This window comes from Marmota marmota, unplaced genomic scaffold (genome assembly GCF_001458135.2).
Source record: "Marmota marmota marmota unplaced genomic scaffold, marMar, whole genome shotgun sequence".
Classification (NCBI taxonomy): Eukaryota; Metazoa; Chordata; class Mammalia; order Rodentia; family Sciuridae; genus Marmota; species Marmota marmota.
Genome location: NW_026000108.1, coordinates 22,503,119 through 22,522,172, shown reverse-complemented (window position 1 = coordinate 22,522,172; position 19,054 = coordinate 22,503,119).

The window sequence follows — 19,054 nt, the reverse complement described above, 5'->3', positions numbered from 1 at the left end:
ATAAAAATATACACATACTTATATATGTATGTATGTAGACAAGACATTTTATCCATGATATTATACCTGCTCCTTCATTCATGATGTTATTATAATTGATTTTCTAAATCATACCATTCACTTCCCTTCTTTTTTCTTTCTTTCTTCTTAGGCACTTTGACTCCTTTAAGCAAGCAAGCAAACAAACAAATAGTTTCTCTGATTATTGAAAGCATCGTATTTATTTCTTTATGCTCCTTTCATTCAATTTTAATTCTTTAGGTGGGCTAGTTATTAAATTATTTCCTCTCAGTACCAAACTTAACCTTCATTGCCTATAGTTCTGTGAAAATGAAGCTTTTATCTATGAATGTTTTCCCTTTACCAACACTCATGATGTTAACACTTGTCCCTAGAATACAGCAGAGAAATATTGGAAATGTCAATGTCTTTTTTTCTTGTCCTGGTGTGCTCTGATTTGCCAACTCCTGCAGTACACATGGCTTCCTCCACTATCAGGCTCCTCAAATAGGGACAGCTCTTTGGGGCCAAGCTTCTGAGACATACTTAGGCTATTCATTTCATTTACTCAATATGGATTTCCTCAGTGTCTACAATGCAATAGACACTTTGCTTGATAGATGCACACACTGATTATGTTTAACAAAAGTCTACAAATTTTAGGAATGTATCACAGAAAATGAAAGAGGAATGCAATTTAGTTCAGGAACAACCTAACAGAAAATGTCTTAGTACATCCATACTATTAAGTGTTTTGTGTATTGGAAAATTCCTTCAATGGAGCACATGCAGATGAATAGGAGGAGAGGGCACTGCACATAAAATTAATGACAAAAAAACCAACCTCTGCTATGTATCAAACTGTCATCACTTCACACTCCTGACTGCTGCTAGAGAAAAAACGGTACCCCCTCATTAAATAGGCTATATCTTTATCACCCGAGACAGGTGTTATAGTTACAAAATTTAGTCACAGTATTCAAGTACTATATGTGGCTTCCAGAAATTAAGCAAACAAGAGATAATCCATGTGAAATATTTTGGTTGTTAAAACATATTCTACAAATGCTAATTTTGTTTCATTTTAATTTATGCTGTCAATATTGAATTTACATACACCTGAAATTCTCTAAGACCCTTCAAAGGAACAGGTCTGAAGGGAGAAGTTTGTATCCTGTCTATCTTCCAAGCTTTGTAGGACATTATCTCCCCCACCCTTACACACACACACACACACACACACACACAAACACACACACATTTTTCATGTATATGTATATGAAAAAGCTGAAACCCATTGAAAACAATCATCTGAGTCCTTCCCAACCATACTTATGACAGCAAGCTTTCATATCTTATTGCACCTCCTTGACCTCTAGGATTCCATTTATAAATAGGAAACTTCCTTTCCCCTCATTAGTTCAATAAGTAAATGAAGACTACATTTTTTATTTATCTAGCAAAGAATCATATTCACAATTATCAAAGATGGGTAACATCAGTTATAAGTACTATTCTCTTAAGAAATTTGTAATTGAATGAAGGATTTTCTCTATACTTAAGAAAATGTTTTATAGAGAAATCCCTCACTCACCCATATGAAATGAAGAGTATAAGAAATTATGAATGAAAACATCTGAGGTTATGAAGAAAGCAAACAAAATCATACACTGTGTTACAGAAACAATTAATAGTTTATGATCCTCAAGAAATGAATGAGCAGTGTTAGATTTTGACAGACTTTATGTCATGTCTAATTAAAAGTTAGAATATAAGGCTGTAACTATAAACACTATTTTTTAAAAATAATTAACCCAACTTTAGAGTCTCCATATTATTTAATATTAAGTTAAAGGTAAACATTGAGATTAGGTAAACAAAAGATAAAAAAAGCTAATTTTATAACAGTTAATTCATTTTATAACTCTATAAATAGTTTTTGAGTATAATAAAAACTAATTTTACTTACTGGTTTCATTGGTAATAAAAATGAATTAATCTTAACCAAATAACTATCATTGCATATTATGCCTACATATGCTATAAAACTCAAAGGGAAAAATATAGAGTAGATATGTGAGCTGCTTCTTGCTTAAAATAGCTTTTAAAAATAGGATAAAGGAATAAATTAGCCCTCATGTTACTCTGCAGATTATAAAACAGTTCTTGCAGACTTCTTAATCCTCTCTCAATCAGTGCCTTGAATTTAGTAGAACAATTTGAGAAAGTTTATGCTGGGACTTAACCTACATCTAATCATCAGTTCACCTTATCAAATGCCTTATAAATTACTTCAGTGCATATTTGAGATTCTGAGTCTCAGTGCAGAATTGTCAAATGCTAATTATTATTTCATCCCTATCACACAGACAAGTATTTTTCAAAGGCGAAAACTTTGAGGGAAGTAGATATGATCGAGTTTGAAAATAGTTCATAAAAGCTAGGGCAGCCATTCTATTTTGACTTTGTTTTGCTTTTATTTTGAAAATGAACAATACTATGCTTTTCGTATTGTGCACATAAATATATAGAATATTCTGTTTTAAAAACATACTATGATTTCATCATTACCAGATTGTGATTGAACACTAACAATATGAAAATGACTATATTAAATAATAGAAAATAATAAATATATGTACAAAGCATAGTGTCTGCTTTCCAGGGATTTGCAATGAGTTTGAGACGTTTCAATGATTAATGGCAATGAAAAATGTAAAACATTTATTACAATGGCACAATTATTGGACATTTTTTAAGCCCTTCTGGAAAACTTAACCTGTGAAATCTGTGCAAAAGAATAGAAAAATAGAAAATAACAACATTACAAACAATGTCATGGGTATGTGCACCAAAACATTTTGAAGAGGCTTCATTACGAAAGAAGTACAGAATGGTCTAAACATAAAGTTTGGAACTTTGAGATTGCAGATAATCTTTTAAACATGCACAATATATTTCTACTTTATTCAGTATGATAAAAATAAACAAAGATCCACTAAGGTCATTGGGAAGAATCATAATCATCCAAACAATATAAACAGTTGGTATTCAGCAGTTTGAAAATATTAAAATGTATTGAAACCCTGAAATTCAGTTGACCTACATGAGTGACATTGATCCTTTCGAAATTTCAAGAATGATTTAGGATAAGTCCAAAGACTGGCCATGAGAACCAAAGGCGTAAACAACGAGACACCCATTTTTAAAAAATGAATATTGATAATGTAATGATTCTCTATTTTCAAGAATGAGATGTCAACAAAAACTGACATTTTCTATTCCAAGTATAAATGATGTAAACAAATTGGGTATAGAAAAATGCAGAATGTTACCATTTGGAATAACTTTTGAAGATACTACAAGATGATTAAATATTTAAAATTAAGAATGGTTCTCACCTTGGAGATGACACAACATAGAAGCCTAGAGAAATTATTTTAACAAAGTCAAGAATGATCATTTTGTAAGGAAAAATGTCTTCTCTATTTTGCAAGGGAAAATGTAAAATGTTTTAATAATTTTGAATGCCATATTAAAATGCTTTCAGAGCCATTTAAAAGCTGACTTTAACATGGAGTGAGTATTGGACACATATCTGTAGTGGAGCATCTGCTAAATGAAGCTGAGTGTTAACAGAGGAGCCAAAGTAAATTTGAGTGAATTCTTAGGTTGTTTGGCATCAGATGTGTGAAATAAGTATGGATAACTCAATGAAAATTAAGAAAGTTAAGGAAACAAATCATCAAATTAAAGTTAGTAGTATTATTAATTAAAATAAAAATGTAAAACCAAGATACTAATAAATAAATTAGAGGTAGTGTGCTATTTGCTTTAAAAAACAAAGCCCTCAGATTTTAATTACTTGACACTCAAGACTTATTTTGCACTCATGAAAAAAATAATGTGTTATAGGTCTCTAGAGGAACCTCAGCAATAGAAGATGCTTTATTTCTATGGATCCATCATTTCAATTACAGTCTTCTAGCACTGGCATGGTAGAAGACAATATGGAGGATCATTTCAGCTATTAAATACTTCCACCAGGATATAACTTATTTCTTTCACAATGGCCAGACTTACTGAATATCGCTATAACTCAACAAAGTATAAGAAACACACTGACTCTTTTACACTGAATGTGAAAAAGACTTTGATGCCAGTGGGTATAAGTAAGGTATGTAACACATAACTTATTGGAAAGCCCCGAAGCCCCAAAGAGGCATCTCAATATTATTCATTAACTTTTGTTCATTAACTTTTTTCCCGTCTTAATATTTAAGAAAAAATCATTTCTCCCCAAAGGTCAACTGGAATATGGTACTAAAGATTCTGATCACCATGAACTTCCTATAATGATAATTTCTGACGGAGCAAAGAAATACAAGCATAGAAAATTTTCACTATATAATTAGACATTACTTTCTTTGGAAATAATAAATATTCTATTAGCCTCCTTTGATATATTGTGTAGTTTAAAGAATACTCTGCTGGTACTTGGTTCCACATTACCTATATATGTAAAAGAAGTCAATTTTATTTGTGTACACACACATGTGTGTTTGTGTGTTTTTTTTTTTGTGTGTGTGTTGGTGCTATTAGATTTTTCATCATATCACTTTATTATCTTTCAACTAGTCCTAGGTTAAACTTTATAAAGTTCAGCAACTTCCATGAGATAATCACTATCTAGTATGCAGTTATTTTTTTTCTTACTCGGTTGTTCCCTTCCTCTTTGTACCCCAGTATTAGCTTTTCCTTACTCTTAATAGACCAAGCACCTGCCAGATCTAAACTCTGAGTATTGTTTTTTATTCTTAATAATTCTTTACCCTATAAAGTTGCTGTATCAACTACTGTTGTATCTTTAAGTCTCAGATGAAATGATTCAATATTTATTCATATAGAAATTATTTTTTCCTAATCCTGTGTTCGTTGCTTCAAAATAGATTAGTTTTCCCATATGTTGGAATATAATTGAGACTTTTTTCTTTGTATCATAGAATATATGTGTTTATATGTTTTATATCTGCTTTTTCTTATATTAAAATTCCATGAAATGATGGAATTTTTATTAACACATCCCTAGCATCAATCACAACATTAATACCATAAATATGTGTTGATCTGATGAAAGAACAAATAAAAAAATTAGGTTGCATATTAGTTAGCCTAATATATCAAATATGCTTGGGTTATTTAAATATGAATGAAGAGAATATACTCTCCCCCATTTAGAAGAAGAATATAATGAATTTGTTTAGAAGGGTAAAAATGTCTTTGAGTTATCAATATGTAACACAATTCCAATTGCATTAATTTTGAATATATCTCTTGTCTGACAAAATAATAATGATGGTAGAATGAGATGGACGTTATTATCCAAAGTACATATATAAAGATACAAAGTGGTGTGAATATACTTTGTATATAACCAGAGATATGAAAAATTGTGTTCTATTTTTGTAATAAAAATTGTAAAGCATTCCACTTTCATATATAAATAAAAAAATAAAAAAAAATTTTAAAAAGAATAAAAACCAAGTTGTCCTCAAACTTTTCTATATTAATAATTAATTTCATAATAAAGAAATTTTAAGAGTTAAAAAAAATTTACATCAATAGTGATATCACAGTGACACTGCAAACCCTTGGTAGGATATAATGAGAATGGCACATAACCTAGGTGATGGTTCTAAACACAAACAAACAAGACCCTATTACCCTGGCCTAATCATGATAAAAGAGTTAGTAAGGGACATACTACAAACTTCCTGACTAGTGCACATGAAGACTATTCAGAACTAGGAGAGTCTGAGAAACAACAGAGAAATCAAAGTGACATGGCCATTAAATGTACTGTGGATTCTTGAACTGCATTTGGAACAGGAAAAAAAAAGACATTTCACTTTCTGTAAATCTACAGGTGTTATCAAAACTTTATGAAATAAGTGATCAAAAAATAATAATCAAAAGGAAGAGAACTAGGAAGAGGAGTCTGAGGAGGAACAAAATGAGAAAGAGTAAAGGAGGAAGTATAAAACATTCAGAAGAGGAAGATGAAGATGAGGATGCAGCAAAAGCAACAGGAGATATAACCAACTGGCCTCATATCTATTCTCAATGAAAATGACAATCCAATCAGAATGGCCTCCATTTCCTTAAGACTCAGGGCAGAAAGTGAGTGAGCTTACAATAGAATATGCCCATTTGCAATATGTGGGTATTCTGCCTGTTTCCTTTGATTGTGGCCACCTTCCAACTCCTTTTGGATATCTAATGCTGGCTAGACTCCCAGGATTGGCACTCAGCCCAGGGCTATCTTGTTTGTCTGTGGTTCTCTGCTGAGAAAATTTATTTTGAAAGGAGTATCACAGAACTTAAATTTTCAGGGATGACTAGTACTACTGTGTGCAATTGAAAAAGTATATTCTCAAGTTCTTCCCTAGAATGAGCTAGAAAAACAAGTACCTAGGATTTCCAGTTGGAGTTGAAATGTGTAATACACCTGGGTACATTTGCACCCAGGGCAAGAAGAAAACAGTAGGGAAGTTGAGTAAGCATTAAATAACAGAGTGGGCCAGAATGAGTCAGAGGCCAAGTAACATGATAGAGCAAATTTCAAGTTTGGTGTAGTAATTTTATGTGACTGACCAACAAAAAAAAAAATATTACATTCTTTTCCTATATTAACTGAAATTTGTTTATTTCACAGTTCCATAAATCAAAAACCTGCTGGGTCCTCTCGGATTCCCTGCTTAGAGTTTCATAAAACCTAAAACAAGTTCTTAGTAGAATTCAGACCTTATCTAGATACGCTGTAGGGAATAATTCTTTGACTTAGATCATTAGATTCCTGAGTCTTGAAGTTGCTACCCAACTTGTTTATTGGTTCTAGGTATAGATCATTTTGAGTTTCTAGAGGCTCCCTGCCCTCCCTAGATTATAACTGCCTTCTTTTTAAAGCCAGAAACCAAAGATGAGCTCCTTCTCACACTTCAAGTCACTCTGGCTTCTTCCACTGCATCTCTCTGACTACTTGGAGAAATGTTCAGATTTTTATCTTCCTATTATATTGAGGTAGAATTGACAATTAATAATTGCATATAAATATAAAGCTTGATGACTTTTTTATACATATGCATTTTTAAAAGTTCACCACAATCATGCTAATTCACATATTCACATATTCATCACATCATATAGTTACCTTTTCCTATTCTGGTTTAGTTTTTTTTCCAGTATAAAACTTAATATCTAAACTCTTAGCAAATTCCAAGCATAAAATACAAAATAGTTAGCTAAAGGCACATTTTTGTATTAGTCTTCTAAAACTTAATTATCTTACATAACTTAAAATTCTGTATCACTTAATCAACACCTAATTTCCCCAAGTCCACCCTCAACAAATCACAAGTGTATTCTTGTTATTATGAGTTCAACAGATTTAGATTTTACATCTAAGTGAGATCATTCAGTATTTACTGAGCAAAATATTTCACTTAGCAAAATGACTTCCAAGTTTATTCATGTTGTCCCAAATAGCTGGATATCCTTTTGAAAAAAAAATTAAGACTTATATTTCATTGTGTATTTGTGTGTATATGTGTATGCCTATATATAATTTTCTTTATTCACTCATTTATGAATGGACATTTAAAATGTTTCTGTATCATGGCTATTGGTAGTATCCATTCATTCTTTAGAAATGAAGAATGGTAAGTATATTAGGAATCTTGTCAAAATGAATAATATTAGAATTGTAACAAAACTGAAACAATATTCCCTTTACTAATAGAAGTACAACCAAGACTAGAAGCCATATTTTTTCTAAAGGCTATTATATATTAAACAATTTTATTAAAATATGTCTTAAAGGAATGATATAACTGAGAGACAAATGAATTACCAAGAGTCAATCTGATTTTCCCCACATTTATTTGCTAACATTTTGATGTGTGGTACAATGTGGTGAAAAGCTGACCTTCACTGAATATATTTAAAATGTATGTTTTGAAATAACTTCTTGTGTAATATTGTTTTATTAGTAGGTAAGGATAATATGTGCTGCCTACTTAGAGGTACATTTGAGAAATTATTTTATACTGGAATCTTCTTTTTTCTCTAATTTTACCTTTTTGTCAGAAAAATAGAAATGCTAACATTTTTATTAAATATATTTAGGGACCTGAAATTTTCATGGAGATTTCTCTTCCTGCTTCAGTCTAAAATGCATCAGTTTTGTTTTGTTTTTAAGGAAATTACTGACCTAGTGGATTTCTACTTGATTAAGGATGATGTGATAAAGCCAGGCATTTTGGAAAGTGCAGGAACTATCTGGGCTTGGTATTTGTGAGTCACTTCTGGTATTCTTCATTACAAAAGGATTTAATAAGTGAAGACTCTTTTGGTAGTGTGGGCAATGCCCAAGTACCTGTAAATCCATTTTGGCACACTCAAATGCTACTGTATTCTCTACTTGTCTATTTTAGGGAATTCATAAACACAGCTTGGCTTGTTTGTTAGAGTTCAAAAAACCTGGCAAAGTACATCACTGCAGCTCTTTTTCATCCTCTGTGTTGACACAAAGATCAGTGACCCCTTTTGAATGATCAGGATTTTGACAGCTTAATTTCTGTGTCATGAGTTGCTAAGGTAACACTATTTTTGAATTCCTCAGTTAATAAATCCTTAAGAAATGTCTCCCATTTTTAGTATTGAAAGTAAATTAATGTTAAAGTTAAAAGATTTATTTCTTGGTTCACTTTTCATTCACTGAAGAAACACTCTACCTGTTGGCTGCCGTCTTGCTCTGGGAGTAACTTATTCAATCTAGACAGAAAGAGACTTAAAACAAAATAACTTACAACTGGAAAGAAATAAAGTATATCAAAGAATTAAAAAAAAACCACACTTCTCTGATAGTAGGATTACGCAGACAGTATAGCTTTCAAGGCTGACTTTAGATCTGAAGTTTTGCATTTTTTCCCCAAAATGTTGCTTAACACTCAATTTATATTGACATATACATAAGCACCATTTTCTGAGAAAAGTAGGAGGTTAGTTTTCAAGATCTGTGTAACAAATTATCACAAATGTGGCTACTTAAAATGATATGATTAGTTATCTTATTTTTGGGGGTCCAAAGTTCAAACATGGTGGAATGGAGCTTTCCACTCAAGGTTTCAGAAAGCTGAAAACAAAAGTGTAATTTGGGCTATGTTTTTTTCTGGAACTCAAGTGTCTGAAAAAGTTTTGTGAGTTTTGGAAGAATTAAGTTTTTACTTTTGTTTACAATAAAGCCTTGGTTCTCCTTCTAATTCTTAGACAGGGGCACTTTTATCTTCTAGAGTCCACTGGCATTTCATACCTTGGTGACACCCAGCATAGGCATTCTCAATTCTTATGTTGCTGCCTGAAAAAAAGGGTCCTCTCAAAGAAAGTCTTCCTCAGAGTCTTATTTGACCAGATCCAGCCCACTCAGACAATTGCCATTTTAAATTAAAATCAATTGGTCCAGTAATAAAATCATAGAAATGATATTCCATGACATGTCCTGTTAGACATTAAGGGGAGAAGATTTTACAAAGTTTATATAACAGGGAGTAGGAATAATAGGTGCCATCTTAAAATCCTGTCTATCACTAATTACTTATGTTCATTCAAACACAAAGCATTGCTGTTTATAAAATAAATAATTCCAGGCACATTTTTTGGCTTTTTGAAACCATTTAAAGTGATCAAATCCTAGAATTTTTGCACTTACAAATTTCCCTTTTGTGATACTAATGTCCTTATAAAGTAAAAACATCCTATCCTGTCTTCCTATTGTCTGACAAAAAGATTATTGAACTGCAAGATTTACACAGTACTATTTTAAAAGCTGTGATAATATTCCATAACCACATATTTTATGTATAAAAAACAATTTGGATACATTGATAAGAATTTTCTCACGTAAATCTTTTTCTTTTTTTGAAGTTGGACACAATGGACACAATACCTTTATTTTTATTTATTTTTATGTGGTGCTGAGGATCAAGCCCAGAGCCTAGCATGTGCTAGGTGAGCATGCTACTGCAGAGCCACAATCCCATCCCCATTGTCATATAATTCTGAATTTTAAAACTATAACATATCTTACGAAAATTTTCAATTTCAATTCCAAGGAAAATATTTCAGTTTCTGGAAAATATGTATCATGTGAAATATAAAGCAAACCCACAATTGGAGAATCATACTAGGAACAAAGCATTTTGAGATCTTTACGGAAATTAGAAGTGTTGCTGGAGAAAAAAAAAATAACTGGTTAAATATAATCCAGAGGAATTTTGAAATGAGAGTAAAGCTCACATAAAAAATTTATGTTATAATCAGTGTACAATATTATACTGGGAGTTTGAAATAGAGTCATATGAATGGATATTACATCTTCACATCAGTTATCCATAAAAAAAATTGACCATGAACCCAATGAAAAGAGAGATTTTTTAAGAACATATACACAAAATAAACCTCTACAAATCTTATCGGTAAAGGAAATATCCTTTTTTTAATTATTATGGAAATGACATAGCATTTAAATAAAGCAAGTAATCACTAAGTAATTTTATACAAAACATAAACATGTTTATTAAAACTACATAAATGTGAATAGGTAATGAGGAATTAAATTAATTTCTGACTTAATATGTTAATAAGATCTAACATCCACATTTTTAAAACTGAGTTTGTTTTCTACCATTGCAAAGAGTTTTTTCTTCCCATGTTCTAACATTCTCAGTTGATATCATCACCATCTATTTAGATTCAACACATTATACCACAACCATCAAAATCAGTAATCAAAGTATTTGATTCTGGTTCAGAAAGATGTCTTAAGTCTATTACTGTTTTCTCTGCTCATTTATAATTTTCATTTGTCCTTTTCATTTTAACTATAGAAACTTTTAATGTGTATATGATCCATCCTCTCCCCTTAAATTCTGATTTAGAAAGCCTGGATTATAGCCCAAGCATCTATTTTCTTTGAAAGTTTCATATGTTTTTCTAATGAAGTCTTTGGTGAAAACTATTATGGAGTTTTTGGCATTCACTATTGATGCATTCTCAAGTGTTTTTTTTTTAGTAATTTATTTCATTTTTACACATATTATATACAAAACACTCAAACTAAACAACCATAAAAATAACCATCATATTAATTTTCATTTTCAATTTTTATATTACCTTATCCTTAGATAACTAAGTTATGATTTTTAGGCATGATAAGGAGAATCATCAAAATGTATTATTGCTGGTCTCATCTTGAACTATGTGTAGGCTTTGTTCCTAATATGGTACTGTCATTATACACTAGTACATGCATTTCCACAGTACTGTGACCATTTTATATACTCCTGTTCATTTGTTTACCCAATCCAAAATATAATTATCTACTATTCCAATACTAAAAATTCCTATTCATGCTTTAAGACATAGCTTAGCTAACTAAAATAGTTTGTCACTCATTTGTGGTTACACAAAATGTTTCTGCATACCCTTGCAAAATACTTACATCTTTATACATCTTCTACATAAAATTTCTATTTTTTTAAAAATGTAAGCCACATATTATATTACTCACTAGGCCTAATCCATATTATTAAATATAAATCAAGACTTAGACTTCCTTCAATATATATATATATTTTTTTTTTTCAAAAATAATAAATGAATACATGAAGTCATGCATTTTTTCATCATGGGAGGATTTCATTTACTCCTAGAAAAATTTCCAGAACTTATTAAAATGCTGATGATAAAATTATGATAATTTAAATAAGCATAAAGCATAATATTTATCCCCAATCTAGTTGTTGCTATTTAGGTTGGGATCTTATCAATTTTTCTTGATTGAGAAATATTAAAATCTTCAGCTTAAGTAAAGGAGTGACCTGGCCAAGTGCTCTGACTCCAAACTTTAAAGTAATTCATCACTACATTTTGTCAGGTTCTCAGCTGAGTTTATCAAGAGCTGAGCTGCCAGCTGTCAGAATAGCTGTAAAGCAACAAGCCAAAAGTGAAGGAGTTTATCCTTTCATCATTCCTTGCAATAGTATAAGCAGGTGTCTTAAACCAGGGAAGGAGTTGATCCCCCTATGTTTTTTTTTTCCATTCTGGAATGGTGCTAGTGGAAAGTCAGGTGAAGTAATGCAGAAATGGGTATAGGTCCCCTCACAGTTCAGGGAGTTCTGAAAAAAAAAAAGGCTATGAGAGTTTATGGACTGGGGTTGAGTGGAAGGCAGGAGGTGAGGGCTAAGAGTGGAAAACTGTTGCATACTGAGTCAGAGGGGGAAAATGACTTCATGATTTTCCACTTCACTCTCCAATAAGGAATCCTCAGCAGAGGTAACTAAAGAGAACCTTTGCCTTTCAAGAACCTATTCATGGAAGTGCTATAACTGGAAATGCAAATAAATACATGAAAAAGCAAAACAGTCTGATGGGCCTTGATTTCCTACTTGCACCTCTGTAGTTAGAACTACAGTGTATTTGTTGTGTTCCAAGTCTGGAGTGGGATGCCCACCAGGTGAAGCTTTTGCAATTGCTTATGGCCTACCTAAAAAACACATAGGATTTAGGCCTGAAACTAGATTGCTCAAATTGAAAGGAAGTAAGTGATAAGTAGTGACATATATATGCATTTGATATAAAATGGAAAGTGGAAAAAAGTATTTAGCAACAAATTAATATTTCATTTCATAAGTGTGATCTTCTCAGTTTTTTAGTGATATCCTTTTGCATCATAACAGATCAATCTCTACATCATAATAATCTAGAGGTGCTTGAGGAGTGAGATAGAATCTCTGCATCATAAATACTTTTCAGTCAAATTCTTAACAAAATGAGTGATCCAAACGTCATGACCAAATTAAAAAACATATTGGAATACTTTACTTTTGAAAGATTTCATTGGTATACAATTATTTAGTAAATATTGAAAGGAAATTTATCATCTGTCAAAGACATGTTCTCTTATTTAATGAAGACTATAGAGAAGACTAAATGAGGACAAAAATTCCACATTTGAAGAGTCTAGCAAAACTGAATTTAATATACATGTTACTACTGCAATCTTGAAATATTGACTTGCAGTGAGTTTTGGAATACTGGATGGGATTTCAGATATTATTTTTAGCTAACAATTCTTTAATTCAAAATATGTTATTTGTGATTATTAATCTTATGTGTCTATGTGGTAGACCATAGTGTCCGGATATTTGGTCAAACACCAGTCAGATGTTGCTGTGAAGACAGTAATTAGATGTTATTAACTTTATGGGGGCTTACAGTTTCAGAAGTCCCAGTCCATAGGAGGCCAGGTTCACTTCCTAGGCCTGGAGGTGAGGCAGAACATCATGGCAGAAGAGTATGATGGAAGGAAATGGCTCATATAATGGCATTAAATAAAGAGAGAGGCCCACTCACCAAACATAAAATACATACACCAAAGGAACATCCCCAGAGACCCAACTCCTTTAGTGATGCCCTATTTGCATTCAGTTAATCCCATCAGGGGATTAATTAATTGGTTGGATGAAGATTGTCATAACTCAATCATTTCTCCTCCAAACCTGCTTGCATTGTCTCATACCTGAGATTTTGGGGAACACCTCAGAACCAAACCATAACATTCCACCCCTTGCCCCCAAAAGCTCATGAACATTTCACAAAGCAGAATATATATTAATTCATTTCCAAGAGTACCCATAATCTCAACAGTTCCCAGGTTGCCCAAAATTTCAAGTCCAAAGTTTCCTTTGAAACTCAGAGCAAGTTCACATCATGAGGTTCTGTAAAATCAAAAATGATGTACAAGTATCCAATATCAAAAGGTACAGAGTAAACATTTTCATTCGTAAAAATAGGGGCATAGAAAGGAGGGATGGTAACAAAGTGAGAATGAAATCCGGCTGGGCAGACAAGTCCGTAGCTCTGTGTCCAATGTCTGGGGCTGTGATGTTCTGTTCAAAGGACTGTGGAGGTCTGCCACTGTGCCCTTGATGGTTACAGCCCAAGTAGCCTTTCTGTTGGCTTGTCTCAACTCAATTCCTACAGCCTTCCTTAGTAGATATTCTACATTACTGGTATTTCTTAATCTTGGGGCTCTTCACTGAAGCTTTGGGCTCCCGCATATCTGCATGCATCACCCTCTCAGGGGATACCTGCAGGGACTGGGACCTGCTGTACTTTGGCCTCTTAGGCCTTCTAAAACCTTGATGGAAGCCTCCATGACTCCCTAAATATAGCAACCCGCATTTCTGTCAAACCATCACCATGTGGTTGATACAAAGATCTGCCACCATCTCAAGCAGTAGCCAAGCCTCCAGGGACTCTAATTGTAGAAACCCCCAAGTGCTAGGACAGCTGAGTATATTGAAGAAATTTCCTAGGCCCCCTTATGCAAGAAGGGTGCCCCACTGATCTCTTCTCAAGAGAATTTTTACTTTTACTTCCTTGAGTCTGAGATGGATATGACTTGCCAATTCCTGAGATATCCTCAAAGCCATCTTTTTTTTTCGTTTCTGGAAAAAATCTTTATCGTTTCTTTAGTGACAGTAATGTTTTTAACAACTACATCTTCCTTAGCCCCAGTTTTATTCTACCATTCAAGTCCAAGTTTTCTAAATCTTTCTGCTCTGCTTTTTGCTTCTGATTATCACAATACATTCGGCTAACAGCCACCAGCAATATTCATGCCACAGCCTTAATGGTATGCTGCCTAGAAACTTCTTCTGCCAAATTAAAAAGTCCATTGCTTTTAAAACCAGCCTCACAGAAAGTCTCAGGATATGGGCAAAATGCAGACAACTCTCAGCCAGAACATAACACTAATGTTTTCTGGTCCAATTTCCAATAGAGTCCTTCTCTGAACCCCTTTGAGCCCTGCCTTTACTGCCCATGGTCCTATTAGCATCCTTGGCTTATGATCTCCCATGAGATTCTGCCATTAAGCTCTGCTTACAACAATCTGGTGCATTTACAGTTTGCATTTCTACACATCTCAAAATCTCTCCAACCGATTCCCAAAAACTCAAAAAACTTCTTAACCTCATGGTTAGTCACAGCAATGAAAAAGCTAACTAAAACATATATCATGTAATAGTACAATTCAGGAAAACGTTTCATATTTGAAAAGTAATTAATAAATGGATTACAATTTCATTTAACAGCAGTTTAGAAGATAACTTGCTTCCATTTGTTTTCTAGGTCAAAATCATTACTCCATTTATCTGTCACAAACAGTTGCGTATGGCCTAATGTATGTGTCTAACATAGTAGCCCTATTGAAAAAAAAATAGAAATGGTAAATTCAAAAGGAAGTTACGAATGGAGTCACAATGGATATGTGAATCAATATGTATTATGTATAAATGGAGAGAAAGAGAGGGAGAGGTGCACTGAGCTTATAGATGACGGATTCTTCTAGAAGAATTGCAGAATAGCTTGACAACACCACCTTTCTAAAAAGAACAGATCATCACTACTGTGGTAATTATTGGAAGGAAAATGACCTTTAAATTTTTTATTTCCCCCTGTATCTTTACAGTAAGAGTTTTATTCTATGTTTTGTATACATGTACAGCCAGTTAACGGTATCCCTGATAAAGACATGAGTTGCATACTTTAATCAAAATACATTTTAAAATTCATTTTTAGTTGACCTAAATATCGATTATCCCTGCATCATCTTTGGTGAATGTTCTAAGGTCACTGAAAATTTTTTATTCATTATGGCAAATTAAGTTTTGGCCCACATGTTTGCTGTTGAAATTTTTTAAATGATTCACATAGATTTTTCCTTTGCATAGTGTTTGCAGTATTTTCTGCTTGATTAGACTTGCAAGTGTTGAAAATGTAACATTCCCAATGGAATAAAAAGAATTTATGACTAATATTTCATTTAAATTATTTTAAATTTAACTCACTTTTAAAATTTTATATGCATTCAATGAATGTTAAATATAATCTAAAGCACAATCCATCACTAATTGAAATATATGTTGATATATTTTAAAAGGTATTATTTTGATTTACTCCAAAATTCTTTGGTTTTCAGGAGCTACTTATTGAAATAAACAAAAATTATATATGTGTATAAATACATACCATAACCATATGTATATTTAAATTTTATTTAATATATATATATAATTGTTCATAGCCAGAAATAATGCTAAACTTACAATTTTAAAATTAGTGCAAAACAATTTGTCTTTTCATATTTACCTTTTGACAAAGAGGCATAACTATCTTGTAAAATTATGTAGATTTCATTTCCTTACAATTCAACTATAGTCTATATATATATATATCAGTGGAATTTGCACACTTTGTCATGGAATACATATTTAAGAAACAATTTTGAATACATAAAGTGTGTTACTTTAAAACACATGTATCATTTCTTATCAGACGACTTTGTCTTATTTATACCAGTTCTGCTGTCTTGGAATCACATATACTGTTCTGTAAGATGAATGCCAGATATATATCTGAAATAGTTCTTATTTATGTCAATTTATATCCTTGTATAAAATGTCAACAGGAAGAAAAAATAAGCTTTCCAAAGAGTGAAGCTGATGTAATTATTAAAGACAGATCATATGTGAGCATTGTTTGACTGAATCTGGCTTCAACATTTTATTTTTTCTGGGTATTTTTGCTTTCTAAAGTATGCAGAGAAGCTCCTGAGAACTGACAACTGCCTGTATTATATGTCACTGGACTGAATGAGGCCTTACAGATAAATCTATCTTGCATACTTATATTTCAAGGAATCATAACAGAATAACAAAGTAGGTTAAAATTTGTATAAATGGAAACTGATCCTACAACACATTTTTAGCCATAGCGGATATTTCCACAAACACTTCTCTAACAACAAAAACAAAATTAATAAAGTGTGGAAAAAGAATTTTAAAGCAATTAGAAAAATTGAAAAAGAACTGAGGAAGGGGAAATAAAAGTACAAGGTAAGATTTCACATAAATGGGGAAAAATTGAATTTAGCATATCTTTACTTCCTGCATTATTTCCCTTTTCTCATCATAGCCTTTCTGCTATTATAAAACCTTCTGGCCTAGATTTTTTAATCCTACAGAAAATTCCTAATAAATATCTTTTAAAACATGTAATACCTTGATCCACACAAAAATTAATTGGCATATATATATATATATATATATATATATATATTTGATTTTGTAATTGTTAATTATTCTATTCTATAACTATTATAGAATAGTTACAAATGGGAGAAAATCTTTATCACATCACATACACCTTAGATAGAGCATTAATCTCCAGAAAAAAATCAATAAACAGGCTAAGGAACTAAACAGATACTTCACAGAAGAAATACAATTGATCAACAAATATATTTTAAAAAGTTCAACATCTCTAGCAATTAAAGAAATGCAAATCAAAAATACTCTAAGATTTCATCTCTACTCAGATTAGCAATGATCAAGAATACAAATAAAAATAAATGTGGGCACGTATGTGGGAAAAAAGGTCCATTCATATGTTGCTGGTGAGAATGCAAATCGGTGCAACCACTTTGAAATCACTATGGGGATTCCTTAAAAAACTTAGAATGGAACCCACATTTGACCCAGCCATCCCACTCCTTGGTTTATACCCAAAGGATTTAAAATCGTCATACTACAGTGACACAACCACATTAATGTTTATAGCAGCTCAACTCATAAAAGTTAAACCATAGAACCAACCTAGGTGCCCTTCAATGGATAAAGAAAATTTGGTATATATTACAATGGACTATTACTCAGCTTAAAAGAAGAATAAAATCATGGCATCTGCAGGTAAATGGATGGAGTTGTAGAATATCATGCTAAGTGAAATGAGCCAATCCTAAAGAACCAAAGAGTGATTTTTTTTCTGATATGTAGATGCTAATTCACAATTGGGGTAAGAGCTAGAGAAGAATAGAGGTACTTTGGATTAGGAAGAAGGGACTGAAGGGAGAGAAGGGGTTATAGGGTTAGGAAGGACAGTAGAATGAATCAGACATTAATAACCTATGTGCATATATGACCACAAGACCAGTGTGATCCTACATTGTGTACAACAAGAAGAATGAGTAGTTATACTACATTTATGTACGATGTGTCAAAATGCATCCTATTGTTATATATAACTAATTAGAATAAATTTTAAAAATTTCCATTAAAAATTATGCAAGGACAGTTTTACTTCATTGTTTTTCAGGCCTATAGCTAAGTAATTCAATTTTCATTTTAGGTATTTTCCTTTGAGATAATTCATGTTTTTTAATTTCATAATTACTATGTTTAGAGTGCTTTAATGAACATTTTCTATTTTTGAGAAATATAAAAATAACTGCTACAGCATTTTGCTTTTATAAACAATAGGAATAAAGTAATAAATAAAATATAATTCTGTTTTTCTTCTTCCAAAAACCTAAACATGGCTCATATGATTCATTTCTCAATTTGGCTAAAATAATTAAGCCCAAATATTATTATTAAAAGAAATAATCATAAAGATATTGATAGATATTTGATGTTGATATATAGGTGCTTACAAAACTAGAGTCACTTTGGAATAATAGTTTATTTTCATGGAGATAAAAAAACACAGGGACATATTTTCATGAAGTGTTTTTCTGGCCTGTAGGTATATGGCTCAGTTTTTTTTTAGTGATGTGCCTCAGAGATAATTCATGTTTTAGTATTTTAAAGGTACTCTTTGGAAAGTTTTAATTAAAAACTAATGTTATAAAAATATCAATTTTTAAGTGATGTGTCATCAGTTAGGGTCCTAGAAGAAAACAGTATATTCAAATTGATAATTTTAAAACAGTTTAATAAAATTGCTATTTACAAACTTATGTACAGAATATAGGGAAGCCTAAAGGTGGTGTAGTACTTACTCCCTTATAGCCAATTTTAAACAGCAAGCAAAAGTACCACTCTCTCTTCTGAAAACTTATTTTTTTCCATTGTAAAAAATAAAACTAAGAAAC